The 13,924-nt window shown below is 31.7% G+C and overlaps 1 long non-coding RNA gene across 1 annotated transcript; it reads right to left on the reverse strand.

Annotated features, from left to right (window-relative positions):
• Positions 1-5,431: 5,431 nt before the first annotated feature.
• Positions 5,432-11,826, reverse strand: LOC148608612 (uncharacterized). Its single transcript, XR_015915421.1, has 4 exons — positions 11,739-11,826; positions 7,976-8,127; positions 6,578-6,679; positions 5,432-5,586 (listed from the first exon to the last, which is right to left on the reverse strand). It is a non-coding gene; the product is annotated as an uncharacterized LOC148608612 (long non-coding RNA).
• Between the last annotated feature and the right edge of the window lie 2,098 nt (positions 11,827-13,924).

A 13,924-nucleotide genomic window follows, 5' to 3' on the forward strand; every position in this document is an offset into this window, starting at 1 on the left:
GGAATTGATATTTAGCACTGATGTCACTATATTAAATAGTAACTACGCTAGTTTTTTGCATACTAAGGTTGGATTTGATTTGGTATAGTTTTTTGGCATTCTCTTTGTAAAGCTTTTATCGTTAGTTCAAACCTTGATCTTTGAAATATGCCCTGTGTCATTGATTTCCACATTCCATTTTCCATACTTCGTATCGTGGTTAATATTGTGCACCTGTAATGATTTGTGATGCGTGGTTTTGAACTGTGATCAGGTCCGATGGTTTGATTTTGTTGCTGTGTGCTATATGTTACACTCACACCAGGTGTTGGCAGATTTTTCCTTTGAACACTGTTATCTATATAGATATCACACCATTGGGGCAGCTGGTACGGCAATGATACTGACTAAGTACAGGCATTTCAAACAAAATGATTAGGTAAATCTAGCTTTTACCGCGCCATAAACATTCCTCTACTATTGCCACGTAAGATATACCAGTGTCGATTGAAAAAAAAAATTGGTAAGAGACCAAATATGACAAATATGAAAAGAGAGACTTTGTTTTACCGATCACTGGATTCGAACGTCTGTGGTACCGATAACATATGCAATACCAATATCATATGGATTGGTTGTTTGTGCAGTAAGCATCACAATCAAATTAGCAATAACATCGTATGCGTACATACAAGGATTAATATGATGAAAAGAAAACTGAAGCATCAGTTTGTTTGTTTGTTGGGGTTTAATGTCCGAGCAGCAACATTTCAGCTATATTCAGACAATAAACATGACATTGATAATAAAATGAACAGTAAAAGGATAACTAATACTAATAAAATTAGTAACAATACCTCACATTAATGTACCTGGAATACTATATAAATATAAAAAAAAAACAAATACATTTCATTTTTTTTGTGCTTTCGTTAGTACAAAAGGAAAGTTACTAGCCCAATTTGAATTGCAAATCAAGCGTGCAAAGACCACCTGATTATAATTTTAAAAAAAGTGTTTGAAGGTGTTTTTTAACCGTATATCGGAATGTTATCGAATTGTTTCAATGGTGAAATCAGAGTAACTATTTAAGCAATTGTTAATATCGTTAAATTATAAATATCAAACTAAGGCACTGACAAATAGGTAGCCAAAAGTATAATACAGTATTCGTTAGTATCATTTATAAATATGCCCGAACTTCACTTGATTTTAATCGATTAGTTGTCTCTACATGCTTCATATTGCTATTTAAATATCCTATGATTAAATGAAAGACATTGTGCTTGAAAACGTATGTTACTGTGATCTACATTTATTTCTTTTCTGAACATTTTGCTTTTAGAGGTTGAATGTTAATTTACAGATTTTTGTTGGGAATACAGATGTGATATTAGAGTAACTAAGGAAGGTCGGCAATGTCAGAATTGGACTGCAATATATCCTCATCCCCCAAACTCAAATATTCTGGATATTCTATACGCTGTTTGTTTATAGGAAGAAAAATATAATTTGCGTATGTATTCAAAATTGTTTTTTGTCATATTAAATTGAATATTTCAAAACCATTCGAGAAGTTTTTTTGTTTTATTTCCACACAAAACATTTAGTTTTTAGGCATATAACTTTCCCATTCGACATAGTCCCCTTAAATTTGGATGCACTTGATGACGATAACTTGATCAGTGGAACGTTGCATATCAAATGAAATATGTTTATTGTGTAATGTTCCTATAACAAAAATGCATAAAACATTCTTAAACGTGAAGTACATGTACGTGCTACGTGCATGATTCTTTGAAATGTTGATTCTACAATTGTCCCCTTTGATGAATGTATGTGATGTGAAAATTGGCATTTTATAAATAATAGTACAAACGTTTTTTTTTTTTTTTTTGTTTTTTGTTTTTTTTTTGTTTTTTATGCTGAAATGAAGCAGAAGGTTTTGCATCTTGTTCTAAAATGTAGCTTATTTCATCCCAATACTTAATGAAATACATAAATATAGACATCGTTCTCATAAGCAACACTTGTCGAATTCAGAGCAATTAGATTATCACATAAGTCAAAAATATTTTGTAACCTAAGAATTGACAATTTGTGTCCCTGATTGATGACTTTCAATATTTATTTTATTCATTGACCAATAGAAATATTTTTGTAATGTACCATGTGAAGTAAAAATGGACAAATATTTCAACCCGCTGCATGTTTCGCATGTCCATAGCCAGAAATCTCTGGCCTCTGTATGTATATTTTCGTTTTCTTCTAAAGTTCATTTTTTTTAGTTACTTGAGTATATAAAGGCAAGTATTTCATTTAACCTGTGTATAATGATGTTTTACGGACAGCTGCAGCAGTTGCGTGAGGGTTCCCCCGTCGTTCATTGACGAAATATGTGTGGCCTTCGGCTGACATTTTCATCATGGTGGGGTTATTGTCTCGTTGACATATTTACCATACCTATTCTGGTTATTTTTGTTAAAATTACAAATGAAATATTTTCTTTTTTTCAGACAAGTAAGATGATGTCACATTTGTTACACAAGCTACATTACGTCATAATAGAATAATTGTCCATTCCTTTTAACATACACATCACTTTCCTTTCATATCCAGAGCAAGCAGATGGTATCACATAAGTCAATAATACTTTAGTACCTACAATTGCGATTATTTGTTCCAAAATGTATGAAGTTTCAACATGTTTATACTAATAGACTAATGAAAATGTGTTAGCTATGTATCATGCATAATAAATATGGGTAACAACAAAATTACCCAATGCTTATCCGATCTATTAAAAATCACGTAAAAAAAAATCTTCAATAATAGATATTATACATGTACCACCGGCGCAGATGGTACCGCAATGGTCTTGATTTGGTACAAACAAAGAAGTTGGTTAAAGTTTTACAGGGAGCTAAATGGTCAATTTGCATATTAAGAAATGCAATAATTTCTTTTTTGGATAATAAGATATTATCGCAGTAGTGAAAATAGTTAAATTATTTTAAAAAAATATCTTTATTCTCCTGTAACCAGAAATTTGTTTTTCTCATGATCTATGGTCAACAAATATGGACATTTTTCACATAAAAATACCTTATTTTCATTTTCAGAGCAATTGATGGTATCGCATAAGTAAAAAGAAATTCAGTACCTAACAATTGAGATTATTTGTGTTTAAATGTATAAAGTTTCATGATGTTGATAGACAATTAAATTGATAATATGTTTGCAATGTACCATGTATAATATAAGTGAAAATTTCTCATATCAAACGGACAAAAATGTTCGTTTTTACACAAATAAGACGGTTTTGCATTAGTGAAAACATCAAATTTGCCTTAAAATAGAGTACATTTTACCAATGATTTGTGCAATGTTGATATCTTATATCCCGGAAAAAAGATAATTTATACCCCGTAATCTATAATCAACAAATATGGATTATTTTTTTTTTTACATTCAAATCATTTTCTTTTCATGAGAATCACGATGGAATCACATTAGTGAAAAACTATTTTACCTTAAAATCAAGAATATTTGACATTTAGATATTATAAATTGTATATCACGTATGTGTTTATGAAAGCATACTATACATTAATTTAAAACTTAATATACAGAGTTAGCAATCAACATATTAGGATGAACAAACGTACACTATATACTACAATATATTATTAGTTCCGTTTTCTAAGATGAATTCCGAAATTCTTAAATAACAGAGATGAATTCTTCCGGTGAACGCGCTAATTTGTGTATCGTACTTCGTACAAAGCGTTTCGTGTGCCTTACGTGTTCCGTATGCCTCGTGTGCGCGTTTCGTATGCTTCGTGTGCTAGTATTGTGGGAATTGTGTACGTGTTTCGTGTGCAGTGGAGTGGAAACGTTCCACGCTTCCGGAGGTGTACATGGTTTGAAGTAAAATGTATTAATTATCACTTATTTGTCATCGACTTCATGTTGACGACTGTCTACACAGTTGTATTTATACATCTTTTACGAACTTCGCGGTCCTGTAGGCATGTACCGTTTTTGTTTATGAATTTTCCTTGATTGAGTGATGTTAGTAATGGTTAGGTCTTAATCCTTCATGTTTTTGTCTGGTATTTAGAATGTTAAGTACTATTAAAGTCGCCTTTTTGTACATGTATATTTAAGATTTTGATTCAATCTCTTTGGCCTTGTTCAGTCTAAATATTACAGTTTTATTAGGTCTCGAAAAGATATGTCCTGTTGTTCTGATTAACAGTACATTGATTTCTCAAAATTTCAGCTTTTTTCATAACTCCACAGCGAGCAGATATCTACTGTAGACCATTGCACGCCTTACATTGTTATAGCAATGATACAATGTTCGCCTGTAGTTTGTCAAAGCCTGTGATGCAGAGAGGGCATCTGACATTAAAAATAACAAGCAAAACAAAACAAAACAAAATTAAAAACAAACAAACAAACTAAATGAATAAAAACAAAAACAAAAACATATAGAGTTGGGTTAAAATTAATTGTATGTAAAATGCATACATCTTGTTTTCATACTATCGCTTTCGTGATTGGAATACCATTTTCTCCGTTTTCTATTTGATTTTTGGTTGATCAAGCAGTGAATATTCTTATTATTATGAAAGATTAATGTGGGTATTGCGCATGTAGCATAATCATAGGCAGAGTTTCTTAACACGGCGGGACAGGAAATATTGATGTTGAAATTTCTAGGTGTATTTTCAAAGGGTAGCCATAGATAGAAAATAGCCATGAATTGGACTGGCTTTGGTTGACGTTCTTGGTATTTCTTTTGGGGGGGATCCTTTGTCTTTGATTTAAAACTTGATGTTTAAGCTTGTTTTCTATCGATTCTTTCTTTCTAAGATAGCGTTGGAATTTTCGTTACCTATTTATATTTTGTATGTCTTGCTTTTAGTTGATTTTTTGACAAGTAGCTTCCTTTGTCCGTCATTTGACTCTATATAGTGAAACCAAGTCACATCTTGTAGCAGTGGTAGGACTCCTTGGGGTAAACCCTTGTTCTGGTTGTATTTGTTTTTATTTCAAGTGTCATAATGGCTGTTAATGCATGATGTTGTTATTTTTGCAAGTACCTCCGACTTTACAATTGAGATTACTTTTAGGGGTACCTCTACCGGTTGCAATTATGTATCGTTACTTATACATTCAATAATGTTAATAATGACATTCATGTTGGTGAACTTACAACTCAATGTTATGTGCGATAATATATTTAATACTTCTTATACTTTCTCTTTTAATACTTCTTATACTTTCTCAGCATATTTGGACAGCCCATGGCTTGTTCTCTTTGGTGTTCATTTTTATATGGTTATTTTATGATACATCATCGTTATAGGTACCACATTATGACGTTATTGAATAAAGTCTCATAAAATTATGGGGCACTGAAAAAAAAAATTAAAAAGAAATGAAATGACTTGGAAATGTTTGTTCATTATTTAATAATCATTGAAATTTGAACATACATAAAAGTTCTACATCTACAATCGGCTCTCTTTGTTGTTCTCGTCTTGATGGTTTATCGTTGATCAACAATAAATGTTAGAGGCAGACTAAGAACATAACCTATAAGGAATAAAGAAACACGACGACAAATATAGCGAAATAGGTATGATATAAATGTAAAAATGACGACAACCCCGCTGAGAGGAAAATGTCAGCCCCGTTCTATTCCGCAAGTTATCATTACACTTGAAAAATAATAAAAAATAAATTCAATAATATTTTAGAAATTTTATAAGTAAGATTTGGATAACAATGTGTCAACTAATAATTGTTGTGGCAATTTTTCATTAAATCAACAGCTGTGAATACACTTATGTAACATTAAAAATAAATATATAAAAATACACAAAAAAATGAGTATGTCCTTTTTGCAGATATAATTGCGAACTTACAAATGACCGTGGCTTAGATGTTTCAGAGTAATATATTAATTGAAAAAAGTATTTCTAGACGTCTGTGTCGTTTGAAATTTTAAGTTATCATTATTAAACATTTCAATTATAAATTTATATATAAATAAGGGGAAAAGTCCCAAAAAGACTAAAAAGAAGAACCTGATTCTAAATAGATAAGTGATGTAGTCCCAAAATGTCTAAAAAAGAACATGAACATGGTTCTTTCAAAAGGAACATCAATAATCAATCATCAAAAACATGAGTGAATCTTAAATGACATATTGATGAGGTCATGCATGTATTTATATTATCACATATTATTCCGACATGAAACAAGTGACTCGAGTATAAGCAAAAATGCAATATATAAATACAAAGTTAATGATATGAGTAAATTGCAATGACATTTCAGATAAATGGAAAATAAAAGTATCAATTGCCTGATTATTCAACATCAAAATAATTAAAATGTGTATATAATCTTCTTTGTACAAAATGTTTCAATTATATCTAATTAAACATTATTAACTATGATAGACATATTGGTATTTTGGTTTGGCGTATGATATACTAGGTAACCTGTTATTTTACTACTAAGAAAAATTGAAATTGTCTGAAAGTTTAATTCATTATGGATGATACAATGGCTAATGTACCTGTACAATAACTTCTTAGGCTATTATAACACAAGGCGGATCCGTTTGTAGCTTCAATGTAGCAGAAATCATTTTTACAGTCGAACAATGAGCATTGACTCACTATAAAAAATGCATTTAAAAAGTAAAAACTTAAAAGACTTAAAAGACTTAAAAACAAAAAAAGTACTTATAATTTATTTACAAGACTAATGCCAAATAAACCAATCGCCTGGGAAAAACTCCTGAAGGTGTTTTAAAATAATTTCGCCTTCTCTATTAAAAGGATTATGTGGATAACAATTACATCAGTTACGTCAAAGGCGCCATTGTAGAACAATCACAAAAGAAATTGGTTTTACTAAGGAAAACCAGAATTTCACGTTGCGCAAGTTAAGCACAGAAATGGGCGTTATTGTTTAGTAAACTCTCGTTAAAGACTTTTGACTGAGTTTTTTATTCAATATTTCTGAATATTCGAAGTGAAAGAAACACAAATTCCTGAGGTTATTTGTCTTCTCTTGCTGTTTAATGCACTTTATTGTCGTTAGGAACAACTTTTATAATCACTTAACATCCTTATTACTTTAATTTTTGGCAATGGCATATATAATAGTATCAAGGCGAACATTCATAATAATTTGGTAAACATGTATTGTCAATAAATGTGCTGGCTTAAATTAGTCTTTTTGATATTGCAGTTATCGATTTAAACAAATGTTATGACTGTTTTAAAAAAAACACAGAAATACATCATTTTTTCAATATATACACGAATTAATGTCATTGGTTGACAATAATACTTTAGAAAATAATTGTTTTGCTCTGATGCATTTGTAACCATACGTGTGAAAATATTTGTAAGAGTAATCAAAGGAACCAAAGTTATAGCGGTAATCAAAAGAATGTAATCCATGGACAAAGACCAGACATTGAAAACAGACATATACAACAAAGAACATAATGTAACTAAAATCATACATACAAAGTAACAAAAGCAAATGAGCAACTCGGACTCCACTAAAAACTGGGAGCATGGACCAGGTGCACCGGTAGGGTAAGCGTCCTCTGCTTTTCTAGAAACAACTGCCGAGTTATTCATAAAAAGTCAAGTCCGGGGTAGACGAACGCGGAAAGGAAAACTCTGACCCGTTGAATAAATCACTTTTAAATTCTTACATACATAAAACTACCATTTGTAGGTCATAACATACGTCAGCATTAGAGAAACCATTGAACATTTTATGATTTTATGAGTACGAACTCATGGCTTTCAAATGACAATACTTTTTTCGGTTTTCTTCCTTAGATCTCAGTATTCTTAATTTAGTTTAAACAGGCATAAAGTATTGTTGATAAAATTAGAAGATGTCATTACTTTATATTAATTTTACCTAGAATTACATCTGAGAAACTTACTTCTACATTTGTCAAGTTCAGATTATCTCAAGTATATAACTTTAATTCCATCTGCGCACGTAGCGTAATATGCGGTCGTTGGTGCTTGTATTACCCACGCATGGAAAGAGACAATGCTTCGATCGCACAACAGAAGATTCCCTCCCAGATACCTAAAAGGTCAAATATCATTTGTAATTTGTGTGTGTAACTTATTATTAAAACACCTAACAAACCTTTTTGGATAAGGAGAAGACTTATGTTTTTACCATTTAAGTTTAAAATAATCCCTTATTTATTGATTTGTCTAGCAAGTCATTTAAAACTAAATAAAATTGACCAGAAAATGTTCAAGAGAAACTAAATGTAGCAAGAAACAAGTTTATAGTACACTTTTTGCATCGAAATGCGTTTTTGTTATATTTGACGTACATCGTTTGTTAAATTCATCACTGATATAACATTCTGTGTGATTGAAACGAATGTGACTAATATATCTTAAAGACAGTTTTTTGTTTAGTTGTTGCGCTCTAGAGATAATATATATATATATAAATATATATAAATTGTACATGATATGTTAACTTCGCAAGAGTTATCATCGTCGATTTTGTTTCATTTGGTTGATTTTAGTGGGTGATGAATGATTTTCTAAAAAAACGCATGTCTGAATGCAAAAAGTATTATCGTTATATGAAAGTATAACATATGATGCTGAAAAAGGCACATCGTTTGTTTGGTTTATTTTCGTCACCGTAAATCACTCTACCATTGACATTGTCTAAATGTTTGATATAATGGTACTTGACAGTGAAATAAAACAAATCCAACAAATATCGAGTAGGACAAATATTTGACAAATTTACGTAATAATTTTGGCAACAGTGAAAGATGTTCCATAATATAATATAAACTGAAGACATGGTACAAAATTGTATCAAGTGAACCAAGATTTTAGCCGAAATCAAAATAATGTAATCCGGGGACAAAGAGCAGACATGGAAAACAGACATGCACAACAAAGTAACTAAAACAATAATTACAAAATTTCAAAAGCAAAAAGCTCCTCAGACTCCACTAAAAACTACGGAACAACGGTAGGGTCTGCGCCTTTTGTTGTTTCTAGAAACATCCTCTTAGTTGCTCATTAAAAGTCAAGGCCAGGGTAGACGAAAGAGGGAAGAAAAATATGAAACGTTGAACAAATCCGTGTTCATGGCGCAGATGTGTACACTCTAACGACCAACGAGTTTATGATGACGACCATAAAACTTCTTTAGTGATGACTTAAATCTTGTTGCAACATAATACTGTTTCCGAAGCTTTTTGCTGGAAGTCCAGCCTGATACAAAACTTTGCAGTTTTGGCAAGCTCTGGTATAACGTATGAGTTGTTATATAAACACCCCATACGCAGGTGCTGAAGGGATGTTGCCACAAATGACTAGAAAGTTGACAATTCTGAATAGGAAGTCATCACGTTTGTCGTTAAGTTTGGTCAATAGTTTTCCTTTTCCCTATCCACTTACCTGAAGAAATGCCACTGTTATAAGAAATATTTTTGTCGCATATTCGTGTAGGTGTAAGTCCATAAGTATGTATAATCACGGTAGTAAGTAAGACAACATTCCTTTGTTTGGTAGAAACGGACCGTTGTTATATGTTATTATATCATATTACATATTACACAGGCCTTAAACAGGGTATATAAATCATAGGCCGTGAATGTAAAATTATATACCCTGTATAAGGCCGGAATAACTACATTGTATAATGTTGTAGTGAACACCTTCATATGATTACTTCTTCCTTCGTGTGATCGGCACACCGTTTAATGGCTTTAGTTAAATGTAGACGACAAACTACGACCTCCCCCTTCTATCAGTTACATTTTCATTAATCTCAGAAATATGTTATTTTTATATTTAAATATATTTTAAGCGTCATATATGAATATATATGCTCATTTTAATGTAAGCTATACCATATATAAGTATGGCATTGTACATTATTCTGTGCATTCATTAATGAATATATCAAATAAATACCAGTTCGGTTAAATATATTTATAGAGAAAAATTGATGACTTAATTTCATATTTAAATTTTTTATATAAGAGAGGTCCGGGTCTCTACCAACAATGATCTGATTAGATGGCTGTCTTTTTGTCTTTAATTAAATATTTTTAATAGTTTATCACGGCAGTAATGGTAACTATAGTTATTAAAATATGACATAAAATGTCAATTATATTTAAAAAGGTTAAATGTTAAAATACGGTGATCAAATCGCATTAATATTAAAGCAGATAATAAAGTTATTAAAACAGTCATCCAACTGAAGGTTTATTCATTATGTCATTTCTATATAATCTTTCTATAAATATGTAGCCGTATTATTGGGGATTAGTATTCAACAGTCCAGGTCAACTCCGGCATCATTTATGCATATTTTTTACATGTCAAAACAAAATCTTTTTTCTCACCAGCTGCTCAGTTCATAGTTATTGATATGACCAAAGTAGCGATAAGGAAACTTAGACTAAAAGATTGACCTAATCAGGGTCAGGCACCCGAGTCTTCCAAAGTATAAAGGGTGAGTCATTTGTCATTATTCTACTATGTATTGGTTGAAAATTAACCGAAACCAACGCATGAACAATGTTAACAGCAAAATTATGAAATAAGCTACCAATGACGTAATTTTGAGTGTAAAACAAAAATACATAATGCTATATAGACATTGTTCGAAGTAGTCTAGAAAGTTGGTGAAAACACAAAGGAAAAAAGATCTGCACGATATTACAACATAAATGGTAAAATATATTTTTGAATTGAGAGCAACAAAATCAGACGGCAATTAACTGCCAATCACATCTCATTTATTTTACCAAATGCTAGACCCATTTCGTAGGTAAATATCCAATACCCTACACCTCAAAGAAATCAAATGATTTTGGAGAAGAAGACAATAGAACGAATCCATATGACGTATATAGTAATGCTGTATGTACAATAAAAATATTAAACATATTAACGTAAGGTCATGAGATTGTAGTCCAACAATCCCTGTAAAAAAGGCAGTTAGCAAGGCGCTGAACAGCGTCTAAAGAAATACGCTCTAGACAATGTAGCTGGCAAGGCCATGGAACTGGACGGTAAAGCTAGTCCAAATTAACTGTTTGCTGTGATAGACACTAAACAAAGTTTTATGATTTTAAACACAAGAACTTTTTCGATGCGATTATCTGCAACGATGGACTACACGAAGCTAATTAAATGAACGTAGTCTTAAGAAGAGAAACAACACGGACTATGTTCTGCACAGATTTAGAAAATTGGTTTCAGATATTGTCAGGCCATCAGCTTCATAAAGAGTTATTTTAATGAGGCCAATTTAATTATAAATTTCACACTAATTATTATTATTATTTTTGAGATTTTACTTTAAATACATCATTTTATTTCAAAAACATAATCTTACTCCGAAAGTATTTGACTAAAATAAACTTTTATTGTTCAATATCTCTTAACATTAACCCAGGTATATTATAATTGTCATATTTAGGTCCTTTTAAAAGAATGACCAAGAAATACGTCCCGCTGATTTATTTAATATACATGTAAAATGTAACATTTTTGGATGGCAATTATTTTTGCAAAATTGTTTCGACATTGTTTAGTTCTCTTTTAGATATTTAAATTATCAAAGGAAAGAAATATATTAGCACGTAACAATTTTGAACGTTGTTTTTATTGGATTAGGGGAGAAACGAAATAACTTACCTTCAGAGTTAGTACTGACAAGTAACTCTGTTCGATCTTGATATATATATTGGCTAGACACCCCCTTTTAAATACGTTATCATTCAGGTATAATATGATAGCACATTGTGTCAAATGAAGCATATATTATGTATTTAAAGTAAACGATTGTAAGACTGATACGTATGTATTGAATTTGTTTACCAATTGTATCTGTGAAACAAAAACATTAAAATAGGTATTTTAAGGGTAAAACATCTATCAGCTAGACACAGAATCATTAACTTGAATTGTAAGGGTAAATATATATTAGAAACATCAATTGTTGTAATAAGAGTAGTCAAGGGAACGAAGGTTATAGAGGGAATCATAAGAATGTAATCCAGTGACAAAGACCAGACATGGAAAACAGACATACACAACAAAGAACAATAAGGAACTAAAATCGAACATACAAAGTAACAAAAGCAAATGAGCAACTCGGACTTCACTAAAAACTGGGAGCATGGACCAGGTGCACCGGTAGGGTAAGCGTCCTCTGCTTTTCTAGAAACACCCGCCGAGTTGCTCATAAAAAGTCCGGGGTAGACAAACGAGGAAAGGAAAACTTTGACCCGTTGAATAAATCAGTGTTCATGGTGCAGATGGATACACCATAACGATCCACGAGTTCATGATAACGACCTTAAAACGTTTGTAGTGATGGCTTCAATCTTGTAGCAACATAACCCTGTTCCAGAAGCCTAGTTGTAAAAGATGGGATGTTGCCACATATGAAAAGAAAGTTGACAATTCTGAATGAAAAATCATCACGTTTGTCGTAAAGTTTGGTCAGTAGTTTTCCTTTACCATCGATTTCTAAGTGTAGGTCAAGATATGAGGCTGACTTCTTTGACCCATTGGAATGCCGACCGTTTGATGAAAAACACGTCCACCACACTGGACACATATGTTGTCTATTAAAAATTCCAGCATTTTGTAAACAGCTTTTTCTGTATATTTGGAAGATGATTTGAAATTATTTCTTACAATGTATGAGGAATCTCTACCAAGCACTATATATTTGTATCTAGGTGTACAATCTTTAAAAAAAAAAAAAAAAAAAAAAAAAAAAAACTATGTATAATATTTTTAAGTATGGGGAATAGAAGTATACACTGTTGACATATCTAAGGTTTTATGCAATTATATTCACATAATAGCCTTGAACTGATTATCTCCAAAAGATCTTTCGAATTTTTCAGGATCCACATTGAATTAATACCAATACGGGAGTAACAAGTGTTGTGGTAGGACTGCAGACCCTCTTTGACAGTTGTGAGTATAGAAGTTAAAAATTTTAAAATAGATTCGGTGGTACATTTTGCAGATCCAGCTATGAAACGTTCTTTGTGTGGATTCTTGTGGAGTTTAGGAATCCAGTACTTGGACGGTAAATCACAATCATCGTCCTTGGTAGAGAGACCAAAAGAGGATAGCACAGATTTATGGTTTTCCACAATCTCTTCTTTGGAGAGGGTGGTAGCATTTCATTCGTTTCAAAATTAAAGACCTCACGGCCTTTGCTCCTATTCATTGATAAAATATGCATACGTGCATATAAAATAAAATGAATAACGAGTATAGTACTGTTAGACCAGAAATAATATTTAAAAGATAATAACTAAGTTGGTGTTTTATAGTCAATACATGTCCGAAGTCTGAAATGACATTTGTATAAACGAAATCAATTGAAATTGTGCACTTCTTGTGTTGGATTATTGAACCAAAGTCGTATAAATATAGACCATGTGGCTTTTTAAAGTCTAGGACAATCAATTACTGACACCATGCGTGTTTTATATGCACGTATGCATATTTTATCTAATAATAGGAGAAACACTAAAAAATTATGAAAAAAAAAAACAAAAAAAAAGTCATTCACATTGACACTCATTAAATATAATATAATGAGATGTTTGTTCCTTATAATTATGCGCAGCTTAACCAAAATTAACACAGCTTTAAATGTTCTCCTCGATTGTGTCAATACCAGATGAAATAAGAACGATGATTGTATTGATCAGGAGCCCCGTGCAGGTCCGGGTGTTAACAGAATAGGCCTGCAGCAGCGCTAAAATTGTCGTAAAAGGCGACTAAATAGTGCCTCAGGAGGCTAAATTGCCCGACTCTACCCACCTTTCCCTATTTCCAGTGGCAATCAAAAT

This window comes from Perna viridis, chromosome 9, assembly GCF_037379345.1.
Source record: "Perna viridis isolate PV_CMFRI_1.1 ecotype Kerala chromosome 9, ASM3737934v1, whole genome shotgun sequence".
NCBI lineage: Eukaryota > Metazoa > Mollusca > Bivalvia > Mytilida > Mytilidae > Perna > Perna viridis.